Below are 17,812 nucleotides of genomic sequence, written 5' to 3'. Positions count from 1 at the left end.
GGATGCTTGAATTGGTCTTATCTCAGGCAGATTCACGCAGCATGGCAGAAGAGTGAGATTTTCCTATCCTGGGGTTTCCCCAAACAACCTACTGATTTGTAGAATAGATTAGGTGTTGAGGATATAGATCTAAAAGATTTTTAACTACCCAGAACTGACAGAGTCAGTGGAAGAAGAAACATGTCAGCAGAAGTAACAAGTCTTCAGATCTCTAGATGTCCTTCCACTAGTGTGTTTTGCTATCTATAATTATATAAATTACCAAACACCTTTTCCTTCATGTCCTCTTTTGACTCATTCATGTTTCTGGTCAGTTCCAAAGCCTGGGTGAAATATGTAACACCCAGGGGAATTCCGTAGGGCTAGTTATCTCAATACCCAATTTATACCTACACAGTCACTTTCTTGTATTACCAAGGTACTTTCTTGATAATAAACTCTATGTAGTTATTTCTTAAATAGTATTTAAACCTGAACATGATAATATATTTTGTTAACTTTATTTCTCATCATCTTACACATCATCAGTTTTTACATGATTATTGAATTTTGAGAGGTATAATTGGACTCACATTTCATCTGAATCAAAACACTAATGTTCTGTGTTATAACCAAATGACTCTGTAATCTTTCTCACTTCAAAGAGGCCACCGTTGTGATTAACCTAGACACTGGGCACTGTTCCATAGGATGTGGCTTTCTTCATACAAAATTGCTTAAGCCTTTAAACTGTGTGTGGTAAAAATTGAGTGAATTACCTCTGAACTTATAATTAAGTATGTGACAGTTGATTTAAACTTCTACCTTCAGGAGAGGGGCTTGTAGGTGATGTTGTATGACTTATGCACTTTAGTAGATATGTTATGGATTAACAGTGATTACACAATTTTTAAAACCATAAACCCCTGTTAAAGTAAAAAAGCTTTCCTTATTTATATGTCTTTAAGTTCCAAGTAGTACTAAGTTGTGTTACCACTGATTAGTTTGATAATTACATGGGCACTTGTATCATGACCCTTCCCAAATCAATAAAGTATTTATTTAAATCTATGGTAGATCAAATACAACAGAATATATGTAAATTTTAGGGACATTTTACATAAAACCCAAAATGTAATTGCACAGATATCACAGGGTTGCAGTATATTTGACATATTTGAAATAATGCCATGCTACTACAGATGTAATATATCGTCAGCATGTCTATTTGACCAGTAGACACCAATTTGTATAAAATACATCCCATGCCTGCAACTTTCTAATTAAAAGTAAAGTGTTAATACTTTCCTAAATAACTTGTCTCAGAAGTCAAAGACAAACAGATTTGGAAAACAAAACAAAACACAACAAAAAACCTTGTCAAATCAAAGTTGGATAAAATTTTCTTGAATTGAAAACATCAGTGATAATGGTTCAGATGGGAGAAACAAACCAAAAACAACAATAAAAGTTCACTTTCAGGCAGCATTTTTGTCTATCTCTAACAAATGAAGGACACTTTAAAAATGTTAATTCAGAAAATGCTGAATGATGATTATTGATTAATAGTTTTTGGGTAAACGTCAGCTTCAGTATCTTTTTTTTCTTCCAAATACACTATAGTCCTACAAAAGACCATTTAAAATCAAGCAAATTGAATACTGTGATAAGAAAATATTTTAGAAGTCACAGTTTACTGCAACAAGTTTAAGAAATCCATTCTCAGTAGAGCAGAGTAAGAGAGATACAAAAGAAATGCTAGTGTTAGGAACGGTATTCTGACTGCCGGAAGTGAAGTGCTGTTAGGTAGAAGCTAGAAATGTGCAGTGGAAGGAATGCCCTGAAGAATCTTCATGCGTTGGCCTGAAAGATTTCAGAGTCCCAGGTTTTTGAGGGGGCGAATAATAGAGTAGGCAATTAATTAGACATGTGCTGGAAGGCAAGGATGGTGATAAACAGGTTACACATTAGAAGCCCAAGAACACAACATCCTGACCTTGCGGCTTTCAAGACGTTGGTTGGGGCTGACAGACTGAGAGCCACAAGTGCGGAAAATCTCCTCTTCTACCTCTGCCCCATGGTTACCCCTAGACTCATTATAATGTATTTACATTGCGGGTAGAGACCTACCCCCCCAATGGAAGAAGGCTGCCATGACAGTTCTGGTACAAACCTTATAGGAAAGGGATGCCTCTCCTTTTGACCCCAAGAGCTTAGACCTCAGGACACCATGTTCTCTAATTCTCCTGTTGTGTCTCTTACAGATGGATAACCCTACTTCTACAATTCCTCCTGTGTTCCCCTGGGTTGCACCCTAGACCACTGGTTCCTCTTTGACCCTGAGACCTTAAAGAGGAAGTGGCTCATCTTTTTCTGCAACTTCTGGCACAGCATAATTTCGATGACAGAGAGGTTTGGCCTTTAAATGGGAACCTTAACTGTAACACCTTACTTCAGCTAGATTTCTTTTGTAAACAACAGGGAAAATGGAGTAAAATTCTCCATGTACAGGCTTTCTTTGCCTTAGGGGACATGGAGGATCTCTGTAAAACCTTTAAGAATGATCCAACTGTCCTCAAAGTTATCAAAAGAGACCCTTACACACACACACACACACACACACACACACACAGAGCCTTCGAGAAAATCTCAGTCCTTCCAGGAGAAGGAAACCAAGACACTGCCCAAGCCACCTTTTCCACCTCCCATCTCTCCCTTGGCCCCTCCCAGTCCAGGTGGTTTATACCCACCCCTCCTAAGCTGTCACCCTCTCCCTTCAATGGCTCCATATCCCTGGGGCTTCCCACCCTAAGCTGTGCCCTCTGGTCTAAGGGGCTGGGGAGTTTGGACCTCAGGTTATTCATAAGCCCTTCTCTAATAGAGCTTAAACAGGTTAAACAAGACTTGGGACTCAGAAATCTTTCAGGTCAAGGGAGAAAGTTCACTCCTGGCATTCTTTCCACCGTTCATACCTAACTTCTACCTAACAATTCCATCAGGACATGGGAAGCAGTGAGTTTGGATATCTCCAAACCAGATGTGTTTGAAACTTTAGCTCTAGAAGAGAACATTCAAGAAAAGAGATGGAAGCTGGTGCCTTCATACAACTAGTGGGAAAACCAGTGTTATTTGTGACCATATTTTTTCCATTAACTTTTCCTTTTCAGCTCCAGTGTGCTTAGCTAAGATTTTGTACTATAGCATCCCAAAAGTCAGCTTGGGGAAATACATACCCTGGTTAATAAAAAAAAATCAGTAAACTCTGCATGTCATATCTACTCCAGAGAATAGACGTAGTGTCCCATAGTTTTATAGATGATATTAAGGATTATGGTATTTTTGTGTGAGTAGGCGCAGAGAGACTAAGCTAGGGAGAAAAACAAAAGCAGAAAGTAACCTTCCATAAGGGAATTTTCAAGTTAAGAAATTAGTTAATGATCACAGTTAACTTATATTCTTAGTCAATTTTAAATCTTTTTTGCTATCCACAGAAACTATTTTTACTTTGTTAACTAAATTAAATAGGGGTCAGAGATACTTCAGGGAAATCTGCACCATCTGCACCATCCCCCAAATCTAAACCAGAAAAAAAAACCTCCCTCTAATGAACCTATAGTTCCAGCTTTGATTCTCTGATCTTTTAGAATCCTGAAAGAGCTGCCTTTCCCTGTTGCTATCCGCATACTGCCATGCCGTCATTGTCTGGTCTCCCATACCCATAGTTCAGTTTTAAGAGAAACTGAAGAAAAGCCAATTTTACTTCACATTGGTATATTGGATATTTGTGCTATGTGTGTGTAGATCATATTTTCATTATTATTTTTACTGAGGTAAAATTTACATACAGTGAAATACACAAGTGTTAAGGATAGAGTATGATGATTTTTGTCAAACTTACACCAACAAAATCCAAGCCTCAATCAGGATATAAAATATTTTCCTTATCCTAGAAAGTTTTTTTCTGCTTCCTTTTATAGACAAGACTGTGCTACCCCAGAAGTAAATACTATTCTGATTTTTATCATCATAAATTTGCTTATTCATGTAGTATCACCAACATTTGGTAAAATCAATATTCTTAAATTTAGCAATTTTAGTGTGTATGAAATATCTTATTGTGATATTCTTCAGTGTACTAATGACTATCAATAGCACATTTTCATGTGCTTATTGTCCACATGTATATATTCTTTGTAACCATTCTTTCAAAATCTTTTTTTAAATTTTGAATTTAAAATTTGACTTTTATTTAATTTTGCCTATTTTAAGTAGGTTGTGTGTCTCCTTTTTAATGAGTTAGTCTTGTTCTTACAGATTCAAATCGTTTGATAGACATATGTATTATATACAGTTTCTTTCAAATCATGTCTTGTATATTCATTTTCTTATTGCTAAATTTTTATGTAGTTAAAAAAATGTGATGAGGTCTAACATATGAATTTGTTTCCATGATGGTTAATGTTTTCTGTGTCCTCTCAGGTAAATTTTTGCTCCCCTAAGATGGACAACATACTATTCTCATTAATTCTAATATAATACTAGAATTATTCTATTCTATAACCAGGTGCTTTGCATGTTTAGTTTTTATGTGTAGGTCTCTAATCTCAGTTCAAGATAATTTTTGTGTAGGTTGAGGTAAGGGTCAAAGTTTACTTTTTCTATGTGATTATACAGTTGTCCCAGCACCCTAATAGGTAAGGTTTTCATTTGTCATACATTGTTTTGGGGAATTTGTAGGACTTCAAATAACAGGATATGCAGGTACACTTCTAGATTCTATTTTTCTCCATTGATCTATAAGCCTTAGCCAGTACAATAAGTCAAGAAAAGAAAAACAGAGACAGATAGATTGAAAAAAAAAAAAAACCTGCCCATATTTGCAGATGTTTTGATCGTGTACATTAAAACAAAACAAAACAAAACAAAACTGAGAGCCATCAAAAAAACCCCTGAGAACAAATAACTAAGTTCTCACATCTCTGGAACAAAAGATCAACACATGAAAACCAATTATATTTTTATATAATAGCAACAAACATGTAAGAACTATAGGTAAAAATGCAATACCATTAGCAATTGCTTTGAGAAAAAAAAATGAAATACTCATGTGTCAATATAACATGAACATTTGTGAATGAGGTTTCCCAGGGAATTGGGAGAAAGGTCAAATAATGACAATGCTCTAGAAATGGAAATTTATGAAGAACTTCAAATGTAGTCTGCTTCCTCCAGCAGCTGCAAGGCTGCTGGTTATCAAAGCTATACTATGGTTTCAGGCTGCTGGTTTTCAAGGCTAGGGATGTAGGTCAATACTGAGGGAGTAGGTCAAGTTAAAACACCACAATTCCTGCTGTTCTTACTAAGGTCAGTAATGTTTCTTGAATAAATAAGTCTCAGATTGCTGCATGCTTTGGTTAATTTCCAGAGTTCTGTAAAAGCTGAATTTTGCATTTTTGTCTTTTTTTTTTTTCATTGCTATTATGGAGGAGTGGATTTATAGAGGTCTTTATTCACTATTCTGGAAGGCCTATGTCTCTCTGCATTATTTCAGCAGCTTCTTTTTTTCTAATATTATTTAAAAAATAAAAAGTTAAAAAATGCTTGATTATTCAAAACACAAAATCATTTTGGAAGCATAGAAGAGCTGGTGAGATATAAATGTTTGATAAACATAAATGAAGGTAGAAACTCAGAAATGGAATGTTGCTTTTGCCTAAGAACATTTTCCAAACTGTTGGAAGTGAGCTGTAGTTTTAATAATTTAACAAAATGTGAGTATAATACAACAAAACCAAGGATCTGACCAAAGGGAAAGTCTAATAAGTGATCCCAAAGGGCTACACTGTCAGTCTAAATATAAATTAAGCCCAACCTCAATCACTCTCTTTTCTTAAATGACTGCCAGAAAACCTGTCTTAGTACAGAGCATAGCAAGGAAAACAACTCTGTCTGAGAAGTGAAATGAACTCACAATCTACTATACATGTGCCCATAAATTATTTGATACTCCTCCTTTTAAGAGATAGAACCTAATTTCTTTCCTTTGATGATAGGCTAGATTCAGTAATTTCTAATAAATAGGATAAAGGGAAAGTGATGGTCTGTGATTTCAAAATCCAGATTTTTCCTCTTCTCTTTCAGATTGCTCACACTGGAAGTTAAACTCTATGTTGAGATCAGCTCTATGGAGAAGTACATGTTATGTTATAAGAAATATTACAGCCAAGTGAGCGAGTTCTTTTATAAGCAGATTCTCCAGCACCAGTCAAGCCTTAGATCTCTGTGGCTCCAGACAACATTTTGCTTCCAGATTATTAACCTTCAGAAACATTATCATCTGCTACTTTTTGTAGTAAAATGTATTTATCACACAGCCCAAATTTTTTAATACTCAGGAGATTAGAAAAAGAAGCTGTAAATTAAATATGTATCTGCCCAATTGGCCTCTGGTTTCTTGATGGAAATAAGAAAAATTATCTCTGAGAAATACACTTTCATTCTCACAGAATTCTGAAGGAATTCTCACAAATATTATTCTCAAAAAAAAAAAAGAATTTAACATAAAATATTTCTAAGCCATGAAGAAATTAGACAGCTGAATTGAAAATGTATATAAAAAGTACAGTAACAGGGGCACCTGTGTGGCTCAGTGGATTAAGCCTCTGCGTTCAGCTCAGGTCATGATCTCGGGTCCTGGGATCCAGCCCCGCATTGGGCTCCCTACTCAGCGGAGAGCCTGCTTCCCCCTTCTCTCTCTGCCTGCCTCTCTGCCTACTTGTGATCTCTGTCTGTCAAATAAATAAATAAAATCTTAAAAAAAAAGAGTACAGTAACAGACCTGTAACAATTATACTGGAATTAACAGAAACAGAGTATGAGGGAAGAAGAGACTATTCTTGCTATTTCTAAAAAATTAAAATCAACTTGAAAATATTTGAGGAGAACTACTGACAATGCAACCATGAAAAGAAAATACATTGCAAAAGCAAATATGGGTACTAACTGAAAAAAAAAAAAAAATTCAAAGGATAGGTTTAAAGCAGACTAACATAGCCAAAGAGATAAACGGTTGGCTTCAAAGGTAGATCAGCATTATCTACAATAGCCAAATAATGGAAACAATGGATGAATGGCTAAAGAAGATGGGAGAGAGATATATATATATATATATATCCCATATATATACGAGATATATATATATATACATATATATATGTATATATCCCGTATATATACATATATATATCCCATATATATATATATCCCATATATATATCCCATATATATATATCCCATATATACGTATACGTGTATATGTATATGTGTATATATATGTGTATGTGTGTGTGTATATATATATATATGGGATATATACATACACACACACACATACACATATATATACACATATACATATGTATGTATATGTATATATATACACACTCACATATATAAATATATGTATACACACACATGCAATGGAATATTATTCAGCCATAAAAAGAGTGAAATCTTGCCATTACAACATATGGATAGAACTAGAGAGTATTATGTTAAATGAAATAATTTTGTCAGAGAAAGACAAATATATGATTTTACTCATGTGGAATTTAAAAAATAAAACAAATGAGCAAGGGGAAAAGAAAAAAAAAGAGAGAGAGAGAGAGAGAGGCAATCCAAGAAATAATCTCTTAACTATAGAGAACAAACTAAAGGTTACTAGAGTGGAGGAGGGTGTGGGAATGGGTTAAATAAGTGATGGAGATTAAGGAGGGCAATTATTTTGATGAGCATGGGGTGTTGCATGGAAGTGTTGAATCACCATTTTTACACCTGAAACTAATATTATTCTGTATGTTAACTAACTAGAATTTAAATAAAAATTAAATAAATTTAAATAAATTTTAAATTAAAAATTAAAAACAAAATAAAGTAAAAAGGATAAAAATTATTATGTCATATACCTTAAACTTACATAATATCTTAATTTTATCTCAATAAAATTGAAAAAATAAAAAAAAATTCCATACTGCAGCATAGAGAGGAGGAAAAAATATATATGAGACATGGAACGTAGACTGAGAAGGTTAAATATGTATTGTTGGGGAAATAAAATCCCAGAAAATTTCTCTACAGAACAAGGGAAAGAAAACAGTTTTTTTTTATTGAATGAAGCAATAAAAAATATGTGATATACATAATAGAAAATCTGCTGAGGATAGCAAAAGTAGAAAGAAATCATCCTTTTATATAGCCAAGCAGATGCAGCCTCTCTCAGACATGATTTCAGAATAAACCATAATTAATCCTGAAGTCCAGAGACAGATGCACATAAAAAGTATGTCAAGGGACTGAGGAAGAAGATAGCCACATACAGGCAACCCAAGAGGCCTGGAACAGAACCATCCCTCAGAGCACTTAGAAAGAACCAACACTTCAGGTACATTAGGTTCAGACTTCTAGTTCCCAAATTTGTGAAATAATAAACTTCTGTTTTTTAAGCCACCCAGTTTGTGGTTCTTTGTTATAGTAGCCTTAAAAAACTAACACAAAGGGCAAAATCAAAATATTTTTCAGATTCACATTAAGGAAAATCTGAATGATGTGCAAGGTAAGTGATCTAGATTCACCATGAAAAGAACAATAAAAAATATTATTGGATATATCTAATAAGAGTGTTGAGTACAATAAACTAGTTGAGGAAAAGATAGGATGATAAATAAAATTAACAAATACAAGAGAACACAAGAAGGGCTCCTGGGTGGCTCAGCTGGTTAGGCAACTGCCTTCTGCTCAGGTGATGATCCCAGGGTCCTGGACTCAAGCCCTGTGTTAGGCTCCTTGCTCACTGGGGAGCATGCTTCTCTTTTTTCTGTTCCCCCCTGCTTGTGCTCTCTCTCTCTCTCTGTCAAGTAAATAAATAAAATCTTTAAAAACAAACAAGACAAACAAACAAAAAGAGAACAGAAGAAAAGAAAAAAAAAAACAGAAATATCAGAACGAATAAAATCACAAAATAGGTGATAGACATGCATCCAAATATATGAGTATTTACTGTAAAAATAGATTAAATAATAGTTAAAAGACAATTGCTTTGAGACTTGCTTTTTAAAAAAAATCTAACTTTGTCTTATATGAGACATAGCTAAAAATATAGTTAACAAAAATGTTGAATACAAATTGCAAAACATGCGTTTCTGGCAGAGATAAATGTCAAAAACAAGCTTGTATTGTTATATTAATGTAAAATTAATGCAGATTTCTGTGTAAGACCAAGAATTTTCAAACAAAAAGAGTTATTAAATAGTAATTTCGATTCCCCAGGAGGAAGTATTTATTTTAAATGTGTAGGCAATTGATAATAGGGTCTCAAAATATATAAAGACAAATATATGTAAAGCAATTTTAACTATGGCTAATGATAACCTTAATTGATGCAAAGTTTTTTCCATGTGAATATCACATGATTGAAGCATCCTCTATAACTGCATTCTATAATTACTTCTCAGGACTCTTTTAGTGGTTATTCTGAGAGCTACATCTCTAACTGATAGCTAAATATATCAGCGTTGGACATCATCTAGATCTAGCCCCTCATTTTAAAAATATAGGAATTGAAATCCATTCATATTAAAGAAGAGCTGCCTAAATAGTATTTTGTGGAAGAGCAAAAGAGATCAGTCTTCTAACTTTCCAACCAAAGTTCTTGGCACTATTTCACAATGTCTGCAGTTACCATTTCTTCACTAAAACGAAAAAGGCAACATAAATATTTCAGTCTCTGAAAACTATAATTTCAAGTGACCATTTAGTTTTGGCTCCAAGCTCCAGATGAACTTTCATGCACTGGAGACGTGGTCTCACAAAAGAGCTCACATTTTTTTTTTCTCCATACAGCCCTGCATTGTGATTTTGTGCATGTGTGTGACCTACTGAGTATTACAGGAAAGGCTAATAATGTGTTAATTATACCAAAAATAATCTGTGACAAAAGAGTAGTATTTAGCACAATAACAAATTATCACTGCTAGAAACATTTGTAATGAGGACTTTACTAATGGATCTTAGACTTAATTAAAGGTGCTAATATTTCAAAAATAAGCTTATTTCTCTCCACAGGATAGATGATGATACTTCTGACTTAATTTTTTTCAGCTTTCAACATTAGCATTTATCTACACTACTGACAGCACAGCATTTAATTCCAAAAATAAACTGGCAGTTTGATAGATAAAATTTTAAAAAGTGAAATTATGGTTTAGAAATTTAATTAGAGTTTATTTTGTGTGTTTTTTTTTAAACACACAATACCTCAAATATTTAAACTTTAAGATTCATATTTAACAGTAACTCTTATTTCCAGGTAAGAACTACACAGTTTGTAGATTTTATTCTTAACTTCTATTAATCGGGTATAGTAATATTTAAAAACATGGGCTTTGGTATCAGATTATCTCAGATTACATTTCATTTATTTTTATCTGGGAATCTGGGCAAGTTACCTTATCTCTCAAATAAGGGAAATAATTGCATTAACATTTCGGTGGCCGCAAGAAATAAACTAACTGTATTAGTATCTGTGAAGTGTTTAAGCAGTACCTACATGTACTTATTGGTAGTAGGCATATTTATTATTTTTGGGAAAAAAAAGGATAAGTAGTACAAATTTTAGAATAATTAACAAATAGAAATAAGAAATTGATGTCTAGAAAAGGACAAAAATAGAGAACATATGATGCATTATTGGACAGAAGATTTCCCGAGCTCCTCCTATCACCTTGCTTTCCCTCTAAAAAGCAGTCAGTATAGATTGCTCAGAAATGAGGACACTCAATACTATGGGGATGGGGCTATAACCTGGGAGAAAAGCAAAATCACTGTCTGCTGGAAAAATGCTGTTTCCTCTTCCCTGGCTGGTTGGATTTGGGCTACTCTTTGTCAAGTTGTATTAACATCCAAAATCTGGGTGTGGGATTAAAGAGAAGTGGGAAAAGAAATCATTCTGCCTTATTGTTCTGCCAGTTTCACTACTTAACCGTATCTTAAATCTGCCAGTTTATCTTTCTTACTTACCATCTCCCTATTCTGTATCACCATCAACTTTCACCTAGACTATTTCAATAGTATTCTAACTGCATTCTTTGCAACCATTTTTGCTCCTTCTAAATCTAGTCTTTAAAATCAACTTTGGAAATCTTTTTCAAACAAAAATGTTTAGGGGCGCCTGGGTGGCTCAGTGGGTTAAAGCCTCTGCCTTCGGCTCAGGTCATGATCCCAGGATCCTGGGATTGAGCCTCGCCTCGAGCCCTGCACCGGGCTTTCTGCTCAGCAGGGAGCCTGCTTCCTCCTCTCTCTCTGCCTGCCTCTCTGCCTACCTGTGATCTCTGTCTGTCAAATAAATAAATAAAATCTTTAAAAAAAACAAAAACAAAATGTTTATTATTCTCCTTCTCTTCATGTCTTTCAGTCACCAACTCTTACATTTAGAGAAATCTCAAATCATGTGTCCTTATATGATATTCTAATAACTTCCCTAGCATCATCCACCATGAGACCCATCTGCTCCCATACAGTCCAGTCACCCTGCCTTATCTTCAGTACTTTAAAGAAGTTTTATTTCCAGTGTCAGGGTTTTGCCTGTGTTGTTTCCTCCGCCTGAAAGGTCCTATTACCCAATCATTACCTGGTTAAGTCCTACTCATTCCTCATTTATCAATATAAAAGGCATGTCCTCAGAAATGCTGTTGCTAATAAAAATGAATCTAAATGAGTTCCCTTTATCAGCTAAGCCTCAATTACAGGAGGAAATACAAAACAGCTCTGGACATTTTAATCAAAAATAGATTTAGTAGGCAAAATTTTCAGAAGCTCCAGAGGAATAAACAGTCAGAAAGACTATCCGGATTACTCCCAGAACAAGAGAAACTAACTGGCCAGCCAAGATAGCCTCTGCCTCTGCCATAATTAGGAAGATGGAGAATCAGAAAGCTATTACTGGTACTGACCTCAAGATCATACTGCTATGATCATGGCATCAGTAAATTGAATTTACGACCACCTGCCACATCCCCTCAACTCCTACAAAGCAAGTGACTAGATTCTGGACTAGAAATACAGAAAATACTAGATTTCTTTACAATTAAGCTTTATGGCACAAATAGCCCAAGAAGCCTCATTTTTACCTTCAGCTTCTCAGAGCTTCCAAAACCCTGACTGCAAGTATTCTAGTCTCTGCAGAATAGAAGCTACACCAGAGGAAATTTAAAATGGGTGCTGTGTGCCAAGCACTGTATCCACAATGTGCTCCTTTTATATTAGTACTACATATTCTTCTTACCATGATTTTACTTGCTGCTATATACAATAGATTTTTCTTGGTTTGTTTTCTCTTATACTACCTATCTGCTCCATTAGATTATAAGCTTTGTGAGGACATGAACCAATTTTGTTTACTACTATGTAGTGCCCGACCCGCAGAAGGTCTACAGTAAATTTTTGTTGTGGGAATTAATTGGAAACCCCAGGCCTCATTTCTAAGTGGGTTCAATATTCAGCTCATTCACTAATTCATTAAACAGATGCAGAAATTTCTTAGCCTATATGGGATTCACTGATTTGTCTTCAAATAAGGCTAATAATATGGTATGAATAAGACCAATCCCTCTCTGTTCTTCTATGTCAAGCGAATTGTGCTAAATATAAGTCCTAAACTTCCTGGAATGGGGCAAACAAGATCTTGCTGCATGTACAATGCAAAGAGCTAAGCTCCAAAGACCTCGTCTAAGTATTGTTTGGTATAACATACATTAAATATGCCTTCATTGTCACTCTCAGGTTGTCACTGCTCAAGCAGTGCTAATCCTGAGAAATCAGAGAGAGCTCTAGCTTTATTTCTGGCAGAACTACGTACTGAGAGTCACCTACCACAGCCCCAGGGATACACATGAATGACAGAAATTCTCAGAGTCGTTCACTTCACCAGTCTTTCCCTTGGACCAAGGACAAGTCCAAACTCAGTGCAACGAATTCATACCACTATGTTCTCCTCCTGAAGACCTCTCCTTCCTGGTCTGTTCTTCAGGGCTTCAAAAGAACTGACCATAGTGCAGTATTTGTATGGGTGTGGCTATGTGGGTATGTGGGCAGTGAGGGGTGGGAGGTTAGAGAATAGTGGGCAATAGCAACTAGATACATCCTCTTTTTCCTGTATACATGGGAAGTAGGGACATTGCCAAAAGGGATAATATTGGGGAAAGAGAGAGGATAGAGAATTTCTTATCCTAAAAACACAGTGTGGTTTGGAATGAGGATGGAAGTCACTAATGTAAAGAAAATACTGAGAGGGAATGCTGTTCCATGCTCCTAATGGAGTAGGACCAGGAATAGCTTAATTTTTCCTCTTTCCTAGAGCCTGTAAATTCTCTTGTTTATTGTTCCCATTCTCTGAATTCAACCCGTGCTCCCTTATACCTCCCAAGTATACTACTGAGCTCTCTCTATTAACACTGGGGGACACGGTTAGGAATGACCACCCCCAGCCACTCCCCACTAAGATTCCTGCACTTAAGGTGGAGAAGGATAGATAGCCTCCTTTCTGGTCCTTATGTCCCTCCAGGTCCTACCTCTCATGTGGGCCAAGGAGGATGTTGACAAGATAACTTATGAGCCTAGGAAATAAATGTCTGCCTGATAGAGATGTCTCTAATGCAAGGCTAACTAGACAAGGTGAGGAGACGTAAGTTTTTCATTTGGGTATCAGGGTTTACTCATTCTGTCCCTCCTTATTCAGGAGGAAAAGCCTCTTCAGAATATCTGGGCTGCCTTCTTCACACAAAATTGTGGGATACCTCAAAATATTAGGGGAAAAAGGAAACAAGCTTGAGAATTATTACATATAGCATTCTTAGAGGTTATTTGCATTAATAATAGACCCCAAAATTGGTTTAGAAATCCTAACATTATCATTGATTTCACCTTATTTATCTTCCACATTGTCTGGAGTTAACATATTTCCACATATTTTGTAGAGAGTATCTAAATTCCTTTTCTCTGATAGTCACACCTGGGCTATAGAATACTGTAGGTGTGACAGTATTTGGCCTATATGAAATTTATACTGTCTGGCTTTCTTCTGGCCCAGATCCTTAATCATTTTCCTAGTGAACTCCCCAAATAAACTTCTCAAACATCTTATTTCATTGGGTTCAAATTGCTGTAGCTTTCCACTTCCCAACAGCCTATAGACAGCAGAGAACGTCTCTCATTTCTGAGAAGTCCTATATCATGGAACGCACATTTGCCCTCTTTCCAGCTCCATACAGCCCTTTATTTATACCTGTGATCGCATTTCCACTAGAGCTTTATATGAAAATCTTTATTAATGTTTATCTTCTAAAGTTAACTGCTCACTAAAATGAATCTCTATGCTATAGACATCATCTCTTCCTAAAAGACCTCAATCTTGTATTTATGCCTCCCTTTCCAGCATCATTAATCTTAATATCCTTCTAGTCAAGCTCCTCTACTAATATATTACTTCCCATGTTATGCTTTAAACAGTGATTTTATCATGTCACTCCCTTTTCAAATATCCTTCAAAGTATTTCTTTCAATAACTTCCCCATTTTTAAGGCCTTCTCTATTTACTTCCCTTATATTTTTTTTAATCCTACCAAATATTTATTTTTCCCTTTTTTTAAAATTCAAAATCAGTTAGCCAACATATTACTTCTCTCCTATTAACTCAACTGTATATTCATCATTTCTCCCAAACACACTCTCCACTGTATTCAAAGCAGTGTTTATGGTGATTCAGAACTACTGTATTCATAATATTCAACATGTAATGGGCATTCAGTAGGTATACGCAAGTTCATTTCTGTTGTCATCAATTCAGGTTACTTCTCACCTCTGAGCTGACATTTTTTCATTCCTTAGGCCATCAAAATCTTAGCTGATTTAAAGTCTAACTTTAAATCCATTTTCTTTGTGAAGCCTTCTTGTAATATTCAAGTCTTTTTTTTTTTTAAAAGATTTTATTTATTTATTTGACAGAGAGATCACAAGCAGGCAGAGAGGCAGGCAGAGAGAGGAGGAAGCAGGCTCCCTGCTGAGCAGAGAGCCCGATGCGGGGCTCGATCCCGGGACTCTGAGATCATGACCTGAGCCGAAGGCAGCGGCTTAACCCACTGAGCCACCCAGGCGCCCCGTAATATTCAAGTCTTAATTCATACCCCTTTATTGGAATATTTTAGTAAACATAGAATATGCCAAACAAATGTATATTAGTTAGGGTTCAGTTGTAGGTAACAAAAATTCATCAAATATTTCAAGCTAAAAAAGAAATATATTTTACAAAGAAAAATAGAAAATATATGCTAACTAAATTTTTAGAAGGTAGTAAGAACAGACTTTCCATTAATGGGGCATCAGGAATGACATATCCGAAAATATTACCAAACTGAAAGGCTAGGGAAGCTGCCAAGCCCACCATAACTCAGGGAGACCACTGTTCCTGTTGATGACTATGAAGAAAGCATGAGAAAGATCTCCCAAAGTTATGGACTCTAGAATTAGACTGTGTCTGTTAGATCCAAATAAAATTGAAGCCTGAATCCCAATATTGCAAAGAGCTTGGTTAATATTATCCCCCAAAAACCTCAAAAGTTTCCATGATAATCCTTGCAAAAGTGCAGCATTTGCCATACTGTCAACTTCTAAAACATGTATGAGTTCATCCAATTAACTGAGCTTTAATAACAGGAAATGCTAGTTGCAAGAAATTTTGAGAAGTTGAATTTTTTAGTCTTCAGCCTACGGAGTATATCAAAAAGAGGGATGAATATTGGATATCAAGTCACTATATTGTCCACAAGTGTATTTTATTGCATTACTTTGTTATTATTTGATACATATCTTCCCAATATATAATTATTGATAAGGGACTACTAGAATGGTATCATATTGTAGAAGAACAATGTACTAAATTAAAGAATATTTGGTTCTAGTTACACTTTTGTTCTTCACTAGATTTTCTGTTTGTTTAACATGTAGGTAAGTCACTTAATTTCTTTTATTTAACTTGAGAAGGTTTTATAGATGATAATGTAGGTATCTTCCTGATTTATTTGTCTATGATTCCATGATTGATTGAACCATACCCTCTTCAAGTAGACAGCCCATCTGCTTGGTGGGAAAAAATTGTGTTTGAGTATTGAATGTGGACTGTGTGTTTCACTTCAAAAGATACTAGAGGAGATATCTAAGAGTCACATAACATTGACATTTTTCTTTTTCTCTGAAGAGTGGTTGAATGGACATACTTTTATTATTTTTAATGAGAGGTAGAGACTTAAAGTGCCCTGTCTCACTGCTGTTTCAAAGACTTTAACAAGTTACATGGTGCACTCACAATAATGTGTCCCTAAATCCAATTCTACATGACTTAGAGAGGGTCAATATCATTCTAACTTTTCCCCAATACAAAATAACACTCTCTTAACTTGCTTCTTTACAGTATGCTCTCAGCCATTGATCTCCTACTTAGAATGATGGATCTTCCCTATCTTTTGCTATCACTGGCAGACAGTTCTTAAACAGATGGGACTCCAATCACTCCCTGTGGATGGTCTCCCTAAATAGCTACCTGTCAACTGAGTGTAACTAGATTTGGAGACTGATGCTTATATTATTGCACAATAAGATAGTTTGGCTTGAGCTCTATAGTGATTCTAAGAATAAACTTGGCAATGCAAAGAACCACACTTGAAGTGTCAGTTTCTGGTATGCATCGCTTCTGATTTCATCTGTAATGGTATAATTGGGGATTTATTTTTTGGGGGGTGGGAGGATTAATCTTTGATTAACTCCATTGCCAGATTCTCTAAGGAAGTTAGCAGGGATTCTCTACTGCACATAATAATTCCATCCTTAATTCCATAGACAACAGCCAAACTTAACTGTCAATAAATGATGCTTAAAATAAAATCTTTCAGTGAAAACCTTACAAAAATACAAACTTGAATGTAGATTCTTGTCAACATTCTAATGCATACTACAAGACTTCTGTTTTGGAACCATCAGTGGGTAAGGATATATAACAAGTCTCTTATTGACATCAATAATTTAATTCCAGATTATGATCAGAAAAACTATCAAAAAAAAATAAAAAGGGTAATAAGTAACCAAATTTAGAGTTTTCTGTGTTGTGTTTTCCTTAAGAGTCCCCTAAATAGCCTCACACTCAGTACTGTTGTCAAGGACTATATGGCTTTTGAAGTCAACTATTCCTTTTCAGTCACTCAAATATATCACCACAGGTAAAAATAAATACAAATTAATACTTTTGATGAGTAAAGTGAAATGAGGCCATAAAAAAATCTTACATTTTTCTTTTGACAAAGATTTTAACAAAAGGAGAAGAGATACAAGTTAAAGTTATTCTCACTTTGAAGATGTAAATCTACACTGATACCTTGAAGCCTCTTTACCAATGCCTCAGGCTCTATCAATTTCATTGTTGATTCTCTTTCCTCTCAAATTAAACTTTGGACTTGAAAAAGTGAAACAATTGAAAGGACAATAGGTTATATTCTTTGTTTAGATTTTTTAAAATTTATTTATTGAATTATTATTTATTTCAACATAAAAAGATATTATCCTAGAACACTTTTTTATATGTTATTTGTTTTAAATATAACTCACTAAAATAAGACTGCATAAATTGAAATTTTGGTGGCAAGTTTGAACTGAATTTAATGAGAATTTATGTGCCTTATTAGGAATTTCTATATTACACTGACCATGGTAGGATTACACTGACTCCTTGGGATAC

Source organism: Enhydra lutris, unplaced genomic scaffold, assembly GCF_002288905.1.
Source record: "Enhydra lutris kenyoni isolate GAN:26980312 unplaced genomic scaffold, ASM228890v2 scaffoldscaffold2, whole genome shotgun sequence".
Classification (NCBI taxonomy): Eukaryota; Metazoa; Chordata; class Mammalia; order Carnivora; family Mustelidae; genus Enhydra; species Enhydra lutris.
This window is presented reverse-complemented; position numbering follows the sequence as displayed.